We start from the raw sequence: 10,179 nt of genomic DNA, 5'->3' as shown, positions 1-10,179 counted from the left end.
CATGCTCTGGAACAATACAGTGTCTCTTTACAGGATGAACATTGCTTCAGCTCCTTTGGTGAATCTTTCTTGCCACAATTTGCACAGTTCTGGGACGTTCCACTGGCTATGGTTAACACTCGTCCCTCAGTGGTAACCCTCTCTCTTTTAAAGGAGCCTCTCAATGGTCTAACTCCTCTGATTTTGCACCCAGCTTGGAAATGTTCTCCACTACCACATCGGTAGCAGTGCGTACAACGTTCATTGGATCTGGTCTGCTGGCAGACAAAGCACCTCCTTCGGATGTGAGTAGAGTAGTTAGTGTACATGTTAGGGGCATACTGGGGCTGTGTTGGGGCCGGGGCTTGGGATTGGCTCTGGCTGCTATAATACTGCTGGTGGGAAACTGGCTGGGGGTCTCTGCTTGACATCTTCACTGAAGGTGGCCCATAGAACTGGGGCTGAAACATAGGCTGTTGTAGTGTGTACTTAATCTGAGTTATTTCTGCACTAAGACCCTTAAGAGAAGCAACACCTGTCTTAAGTTCTGCTAACTCTGTCATCAATTCAGGTGGTATCTTAGCTGTAGCTTCTTTCACAGAGCACTTTGCAGGTGGTGGATCCTCTGACTGGACCACACTTACACTTGTAGCTGGCTGCGGGGTGCTATACCTCTTTTTATTTCTTCGTTCTGCCTCATTTGCACAGACAATGTTTAACCTCACTAACAAAAGCTCATCTGAGGTTTCAGTATCTATTAGAAGGGGCTGCATTTCTATCCTGATACTGTCATTCTGGAGACCAGTAAGCACTGTGTGTAGACTCATATGCTGGGCTAGAGCTGGGTCATACTTAAGCCCTGATTCTGACTCTTGGGATGCAAATAATACTTTCTGTCTTAGATCTAAGACCCGCATTACAAAGCTTTGGGGAGTCTCCTTACTATGCTTTGCTTCTGAAGGTAGCTGTTTGTAGAGCTCAGTGATGCTCTTTTCCTGGAAGTGGGAACGCAGAATGCACGACAGTGCGGGAAGAGTCAGGTGAGGTCTTCCCTCCAAGTAGCTGCATAGCTGCAAGCCTGGAGAAATAGCTCTGATCACAGCATCCATAATCTCTATTTCAGGATAACCTCTGTTTAGTCCATTCTCAATCTGATGAGCAAGGCTGGAAAATGTTAGTTTATCTCTTTGACCAGATTCGCCTATTTGTCCAGAAATTTTGAAATCTCTGCGCCAGTGTGGGCTTGGTTGCTGCTGGGCATTGGCTGAAGATTGGATGTTTAGTGGAGTGCCTGCAGCAGCTTGGTGCACCGAAACATTAACAGCAGCATTGACTGTAGTAGTCTGCACGACTCCAAATTTTTGCTGTTCACTTGCAATAGTCAGTTCATCCATTTCTTTCTGTGTCACTGTCTCCTGAATGTCATGTTCAGTGTGTGCCCTCTCACTATCGATGCTTCAGAACATATCTGCAATTTTGCCTTTCAGTAGTAATAACTCTGACATCCTGTTGTCTTCTAGCTCTGCCACTTACTCTCTTTCAAGGTGCTTCAGAATGTGAGTCACCAATGAGATGCATGATTTTCCTTTAACATCTGCTCTTTGTACACCTGATATGTTCAAAAAGTCACAGATTCCCAGTAAATTGTCTCTATTCAGGGTGTGCAACACTTCTCCTACCTCTTCCTGTAGCTCTTCCAGGGCTGACATGTTGACAGTGCAGGGGCCTTTAACTGTGTAGGAGTTGATTCTGAACTGGTGGGTCTCTACTGTCCCCAATGATCTCTAACTGGCCTCAGGAAACATGTACTAGACCACAAACTTCCAGCTCTCCTTAAACAGCAACACGTGCCTCGCTGCAGCCTGCCTGGGTGTAGTATGGGGGATTTAGCTGGTGCAGAATTCAATGTACAAGCTATGGACACTGGACATCTGAGCAGCAATCCCAGCGGTGCCTCCAAAATGTTGTCCCCCTATCTATATAGAGGAGAAATAAGTCAAACATGACGGTCGGTGTTACTTCCACGAGAGCTTTACTCGAATGGAAAATTACTGCTTTTCATCCAGGTATGTGGGCGGAGACAAAAGCAATCGATCCCAGAGTGCAGGATTCAGACCATCCTAACAGATGACTGATTAGCATTATACTTACTTGAATTATCAATGTATTAACACATGAAAATGGAATAACTATGAAAAATAAAGACTCTTTAAACATTTGACTATTTAACTTAACCCCTTTTTTATCATTACTGATCATGAATTTGAATCTGCTATACCTTGTTACAGCATAGAGCATATCACATTTCAACTTGTCACACACACATTATATGACCTGAGCATCCTCAGAAAGAGCATCCTGCTCTGTACTTTCCTACAAAGGGCCTCAGTGTTGTCTGACCAGTCCAGTTTGTTGTTGTGTTGCACCCATAGGAACCTGTATCTCCACTCCCTCTTCCCTATGCCGGAAGTCCACCAGCAGCTCTTGGTTTTCCTGATGTTTAGGTGAAGGTAGTCACACCATCCTATGAAGCTTTTGATAAGGTTTCTGTACACCTCCTCATTATCATCTGTGATACACCAACAATGGAAGAATCATCCGAGAACTTCTGTAAGTGTCACGTTCCCAAATTGAAGCAGAATTCAGAGCTGTAGATTCTGAACAAGAACTAGAGTGTGAACAAGTGTAGAGTGTGAACAAGTGACAGTACAGTTCCCTGGGGTGCACCAGTGTTTCTAGTCATCACATCTGACAAGCAGCCTTGTAGATTGACATACTGTGGCCTGTTAGTGACATAATCCATGATCCAGGCCGTGAGGTCCTGGTCCATGCACATCACATAGAGCTTCTCAGCCAGCCGGAGTGGCTAGCCCATGTTAAAAGCACTTGAGAAGTCAAAGAAGATCCTCACAGTGCTTTGTGGCCTCTCCAGGTTTGTGTAAGCTCTGTGAAGCAGATAGATGATGGCATCCTCCACACCAATGTCAGGCTTATATGCAAACTGCAGCAGATCCAGGCAGTGGTGCATCATTGGCCTAAGGTGCTGCAGAACCAGCCTCTCAAGGGTCTTTATTATATGATATTAAGGCCACAGGTCTGAAGTCGTTGAGTGTGCTGGGACATGGGGACCATGCAGGATGTCTTCTAGATCTTTTTACAGGCTCAGGAAGAGTTCCAAAAAGATGGACCACATTCCTGCCAACTGGTCCACACACACTTTAAGCACCCTTGGGTTGATGTTGTGAGGTCCCATCTTACCTGGTTGGTTGCGATTGTGATGACTAGGGTGGCTGGGGATATGGAGAGGAGGTGGTGGTGATGTTGTCTTCTTGGGTGTGGGAAGTGTAGAGATGTTGTTCTTTGTCTTTGTGTTGTTTGCTGGTGAGAAGAAGTGGGCTGTCATGCCCCGATCTTGTGGTGCCACAGGGAACCCTGTGGAGGAGGGGGATCAGCCATCTTGGAGGTGTGAATGGGGACATTTGAGGAGTTGGAGGGAGTTTCAGCCTGCATTGGTGAGTCAAACCTGTTGAAAAAATGGTTTAACTTGTGCAACCCTTTGTCCCCTCACCTGTTTCTTCTGATCTTTTCATACCAGTCATGCTCCTCACTCCCCCTTCCCTTTCACCTCTCTGGGATTGTTCTGTTGTAGCTTCCCTTCAATCTTACTCTTATAGCAGTCTTTAGCCCTCCTCAGCTCCCTCCTCAGCTTCTTCTGTATTCCCTTCTTGGCATCTTCAGTGTCTCCTGCCATGAGGGCTCTCTTCTTCCTGTTCAGCAGGGCTTTGATGTCCCTGTTGATCCAAGGCTTGCTGGTGGTGATAGGCTGTCTCTTAACAACAGGCTTGTATGTAGGCGTGAGCTGTATCAGACAGTGGTCTGATTTTCCTAGGGGGAAAAGGGCAGTGGCACTGTATGCCTCCTTAACATTGGTATACAGCACATCCAAGATCTTATCCCCTCTATTGTTGCAGGTGACATACTGTGTAAAGTTGGTCAGGGGCTTTGAGATTTTAACATGATTAAAATCTCCATTTATTTTGAGGAGTGCACTGGGATGCCACGTCTGCAGATCTGCGACGATGGAATGAATGATGTCATGAGTGTGAGTTGCCACTGTTGACAGTGGAATGTAAACAATAACAGCAATGGCGGCTGAAAACTCCCTGGGCAGATAGTATGGACTCAACTTGATGGCCAGCAGCTCAACACCAGGTGTACAGATTGTTGCCTTCGTAGTAACATGCCCTGGGGTACACTGTTTGGAGTTAGCCAAGACAGCAAGTCCTCCACCCAACTTATTACCAATCAGTTTCTCCCTGTCCGCCCGAACTAGTGAGAAGCAGGCTAGTTGCACTGAACAGTCAGGTATTCCCCTTTCAGCCATGTCTCCGTCAGACATAACATGCTGCACTCTGGTACTCATGCTGCCCGCTAAACAGGTCCAAGAGTTCGTCCATTTGTTAGTCAGCAAGCGTACATTCCCCATGAAAACAGAGAGAAGACAAGGCCTGTATCTCCACCTCCTCTCCATCTAGTTGTTCCACAACATTGCCCCAGCTTGAGTTCCTCGCTTTAGTCTTTACATGACCTGACTTTGCCATGACAATTGGTCACATGTCACACCCATGCTCACACCCACGCTGAGCGCTCAGAGGTCATGATGAGCTCAAAGCGGAAAAAAAAAACATTCACTTCATTTTTACTAAGTCAAGCAGTATAAGTGTAAGTTCTTTTGGCATGTGATATTCATGTTGCACCATGCAATATAATAACAATAATTTATTGCATATTTCTTTTTAAATGCTGCTTATTTCCATTGAGTAATTAGCAAAATTCTATGGTAATATTAGCCTACCCACAGTCCTGCACAAAAAAACACTAAAAAAACCCACTTTGTTTACACTAAACTTTATTGCATGTTATTGTTGATATAACATGTTATTGTACTAAAATAAGGTCTCCTTATGGAGACATGTTTGTTAGTTTAGTTCAATTACAGTCTCTTTGCAACAGTGTGGTTTGAGTGACTTATTTAGTTTCCGAACTGTGGACTGTTGAATAGGATAGAATAGAATAGAACAGAATAAAGTAGTGTGAATATACAAGTGTATATTATATACTGTGTGCTATGTATATGATGTACAAAGTACACTAAACACAATTTGCAATATTTAAATAATACAGTGCAATATACAATATAACATGCAAGTACATAATCATAAATTTCATATTAAGCCAATTAAGAGCAAGAAGGGATAAAACCCATCAATTAGACAAAGGTCAGAAAAAAAGAATACCCTTGACATTCTGGTCCCTCCACATCTGAAATGATTACTACACCCCTGCTGGGGGACAGACACTGTCTCGATATTTTGGAACCTAGGTGATGACTCAGTGCAGCTAGCAGATAGTCAACTTAGCCTGGCCTTGGCTCTGGACTGTCACTGATTAACTAGGCCTGTTCTGAGACTATGTGCTATGCTGCAAGAAATTAGAGTAGCACCTTTCCGAGTGGGATGGATACCATACTACCCTAACAGGCCAGCCTTGGCCTCAAATTTCACATCTTAAGATAACCAAAGCTCTTTCAGGTTTCTCAGTAGGTGCTTCACTGAGGAGAGCAGAGCTGTTGGACATGTTAAGAGGAGAGGAATGGTGCCAAGTTGTCACCCATTCGCCCCACTGTGAGGGCTCTAATGCTGGATTTGGGGGATTGCTATCTCTACTTAAGGCATCCAGACTTTCCCCTACAGAAACTATGCTGCCCTCACTCTCACTAACCCTCTCTAGAGTCTGGATGTGCACGTCTAATGCTGTAATCTTCTCTGTCAGAGAGCTAACTATTATACACTTAGCACAAATAAAGCTATTACTAATGACTGAGGAAGAATGAATAAACATCCTGCATTCAACACACTGAACAAGCTGAACGTTTGCCATGTTGAGTGTTTAACATACCTTAGTCAAAGATTAGTTGATATTATTTTAGATGGATCTGATGTGGATGGACTCCACTTGCTGTCTTTATTTAAAAATAAAATCAAAAACGTTCTTCAAAAAAATAACTGAAAATATGGCAGAAGGGAAAGTGAAACTACAACAAATGAAACCGATTTTAAAAAATTATTGATGAAAAAGAAAGGAACGATATAGTTTAAATGCTGACACAGGCAAGAAGCTCCCAGCAAACAATTAGAAAACAGGAACTCAGGTAGCATTACTTTTATGATTCCACATATTTTAGAGGTTAATGTATGTGACATCACATGACATCACTAAAGTACCAATAATGTAGTTCTCCTCATTGAGCTGAATGTTTTGATAGGTTATATGTGTATATTGCGGTACTTTTGTGATTCCACATATTTTGGGGGTTAAAGTGCATCGTCAATAGTGTATGTCAAAAAAGTGACATCAATAGAGTACCATAATACAGTTGTCCTCATTGAGCTGAGTGGTTTGATGTGTTACATTCATGCTGCTGTACTTTTGTGATTCCACTTATTTTAAGATAAGATAAGATAAGATAATACTTTATTAATCCCCAGATGGAGAAAATAGGGTGTCACAGCAGTAGCCAAAAGAAAGAAAAGAAAGAAGAGTTAAAAGAGATAGTAAGGAGAACAATACAGGAGTATAAACAATAAAGAGTACATACAGGATGTATAAATATGTATAGAAGTGCAAACTCTATATACAAATTATATATATATATATATATATATATATATATATATATATATATATATATATATATATATATATATATATATATATATATATAGTGCATCCAGAAAGTATTCACAGCGCTTCACTATTTCCACATTTTGTTGTGTTACAGCCTTATTCCAATATGGATTAAATTAATTATTTTCCTCAAAATTCTACAAACAATACCGCATAGTGAAAGAAGTTTGTTTGAAACCTTTGCAAATTTATAAAAAATAAAAAAACAAAAAAAGCACATATACATAATTATTCACAGCATTTGCCATGCCACTCAAAATTGAGCTCAGGTGCATCCTGATTCCACTGATCATCCTTGTGATGTTTTTACAACTCGATTGGAGTCCAACTGTGGTAAATTCAGTTGATTGGACATGATTTGGAAAGGTACACACCTGTCTATATAAGGTCCCACAGTTAACAATGCATGTGCTGGCCCAAATTTTGCCTATTACCTGAAGACACTTAACATAGAAACAGTTAGTTAGTTAGTTAGTTCCGTCCGCGCAGCGAGGCGCATCGGGCAACAAGCGTTCGCCAGCAGGCTCGGTCGGCAGCGTCGATTTCCACATCTTCCCACTTGACATCGAGTGCTCGTAGATCTTCCATGAATGTTCGTCGCCATGTATTATGCGGCCGCCCTACTCTTCTCTTCCCCCGTGGCGGCGTCCAGCGCAGCGCGATCTTCGCGTGGCGGTGGTCAGACATCCGTAGAATGTGTCCTGCAAAGCGCATTCTTCGCTCTACGACCATTTCTGCCAGGCTGCGGGAGTTTGTTCTTCTTAGAATTTCTTCATTTGAAATACGATCACGGTATGATACACCGAGTATTCTTCTCAGGCATCGTTGCTGAAACACATTCAGCTTGTGGATGACTGCCCTCGAGCTCTTCCAAGTTTCAGATGCATAGATGGCGGTTGGGATGATGATGCTATTAAACAGGCGAAGTTTGCTGTGGATGTGAATAGTTCGCCTAGCCCAAATCGGCTGTAGCTGTTGGAAGACTGCAAATGCTCTGCCGATTCTGCGATTGACATCCGCGTTAGTCCCACCATCCGCAGCCACAATGCTGCCAAGGTAGGTGAACTGTTTGACTTCTTCGATCAGCTGGTTGCTCACCGTGATCCGCACCGGCGTCATCCGGCCGACCGCCATGACGTTGGTCTTGTCAGTGCTGATCCGTAACCCAACTTTGGCTGCTTCGTGCTCCAGGCTAGTGGTCATCTCCTGTAAGACTTTCCCATTCTGCGCCAATAGCACAATATCGTCGGCGAATTCCAGGTCACTCAGGCGTCCCTGGCCTGTCCACGGAATTCCAGACGCTGGCTGTGTTAGTGCTCGTCGCATGACGAAGTCCATCATCATGAGGAAAAAGAATGGTGAAAGAATGCAGCCCTGTCTGACTCCGGTCTCGATGGTGAAAAAGGCAGTATGACCTGTGTCCGTCCGGATGCAACAGCTAGAATCCTGATATAAGTTCTGGAAAATGGTGATAAACCGCTGTGGAATGCCATATAGCCGTGCGATGTTCCAAAGCGATTTCCGGTGGACACTGTCAAACGCCTTCTTAAAGTCTATAAAGTTGATCAAGAGCGGTTTCTGATATTCGGAGCTTTGTTCAATGATGTTTCGAAGAGCAAAGATTTGTTCAGTGCACGACCGACCGCTTCTAAACCCGGCCTGTTCGTCCCGTAGAGCCTGATCGACTGCTCGCAGTATCCGTTTGAGGAGGACGAGACAAAATACCTTGCCTGGGACAGACAGAAGGGTGATGCCTCTCCAATTGTTACAGTTTGCGAGATTACCTTTCTTAGGTAATTTGACGATGACACCCTGTCTCCAGTCATTTGGGACACGTTCCATGTGCCAGCAGTCATTGAGCAGCGTAGTGAGCACCCGTACAACTTCATCACCACCCGCTTTCAGCATTTCTGCCGAGATTTGGTCAAGACCAGGTGCTTTGTTGTTTTTCAGATGACGAATCGCTGCAGCGACCTCAGCATCCATGATGTCGCTCATGTCCACTTCCAGCTCATAGGGAGGAGGAAAGACTGTAAAGTCGTGCGTGGCTACGGGAGCCGGCTGGTTTAGGGTGTTTTTGAAATGTTCCACCCAACGCGCGTCCTGCTCTTCTTTGCTAACTAGCATCCTGCCGGTTGTATCCCTTATCGGCCCAGTGGAGCCGCTTCGGGCCCGAGTGAGGTCTCTGACCACACGAAACAGAGTCCTGCTGTCACCCTGGTCCGCAGCCACTTGTGCTTCAGTGCCCTTCCGGTCCAGCCAGTCCTTCTTGTCTGCTCGGCAACTCCTCTTGACCCTGCGGTCAAGTTCTCGGTACGCCTGCGATGCTTCATTTCGCTCCTCTTCGGTCTTTGCTTGATCGCGCTGACGTTTCTTAACCCGTCTTTCATCGAGCAACGACCATGTCCGGTCCTGAATCCACCGTTCTCGCTGCATTCCACGCCGTCGACCAATCGTTCTCTCTGCCGTCTCGATGGCAGCATCCTTGATCTGTGCCCATTGTTCTTCGATGCTGGCCGAGTTGTCAAGAATCTGGAATCGGTTAGCGAGTTCAATGTGGAAGTGCTCGGCGTTCACGCGGTCCTTCAATTTCTCGGAGGCAAATGACCGAACGGTGTTGTGTCCGGCCACTCTTTTCAATTTTAGTCGGATTGAGGTCACAAGCAAGTGGTGATCAGATCCGACGTCGGCGCCGCGAAAAACCCGTACGTCACGTAAAGCCGAGCGCCACCGTCGATGGATGCATACATAGTCGATTTCATTGTGAGTGGCCCCATCTGGTGACCGCCACGTCTTTTTGTGAATCCGTTTGTGAATGAAATATGTATTCCCGATGCAAAGGTTGTTAAGATTGCATAGGGATAGGAGACGCTCTCCATTATCACTCGTTACTGCTGCCGATCCATGAGGTCCGATCACGTTTTCCCAGCCCTGACGGTCGCTGCTGAGTTGCGCATTCATGTCGCCAGGGAGGATCTTTATGTCATGGTTGGGGACAACCGCGATTGTGTCTTGCAGCAGGTCGTAGAAGGCATCCTTCTCTTCATCATCTGCCTCATTTGTCGGTGCGTAGACTTGAATAACAGTAATTTTAGCATGGCGAGACTGAAATCGGGCGGTAAGGATGCGATCACTGATCGGTTTCCATCCAACGAGTGCCTGTGCCGCGGTTTTGCTCAGGATCATCCCGACGCCGTGCACGTGATGTTCTTTGGCTCCCGAATACAGGACGATCTTCCCGTCGCTTGTCATTTTCCCATTACCCGTCCACCTCATTTCGCTGACACCAAGAATGTCAAGCCGGTAATTGTCAAATTCGTGCAGAAGCTGCTCCAGTCTCCCACACTGGTACAACGTTCGCACGTTCCAGGTTCCAATTCGGGTGATCGTATTGGCATCGAGTATCCCGTTTTGCATCGGGCGCTGGACGATCTTTCGGCTTTGCTCCAGCAC

Source organism: Ictalurus furcatus, chromosome 4, assembly GCF_023375685.1.
Source record: "Ictalurus furcatus strain D&B chromosome 4, Billie_1.0, whole genome shotgun sequence".
Taxonomy (NCBI): domain Eukaryota; kingdom Metazoa; phylum Chordata; class Actinopteri; order Siluriformes; family Ictaluridae; genus Ictalurus; species Ictalurus furcatus.
Note: the sequence above shows the minus strand (reverse complement) of the source record.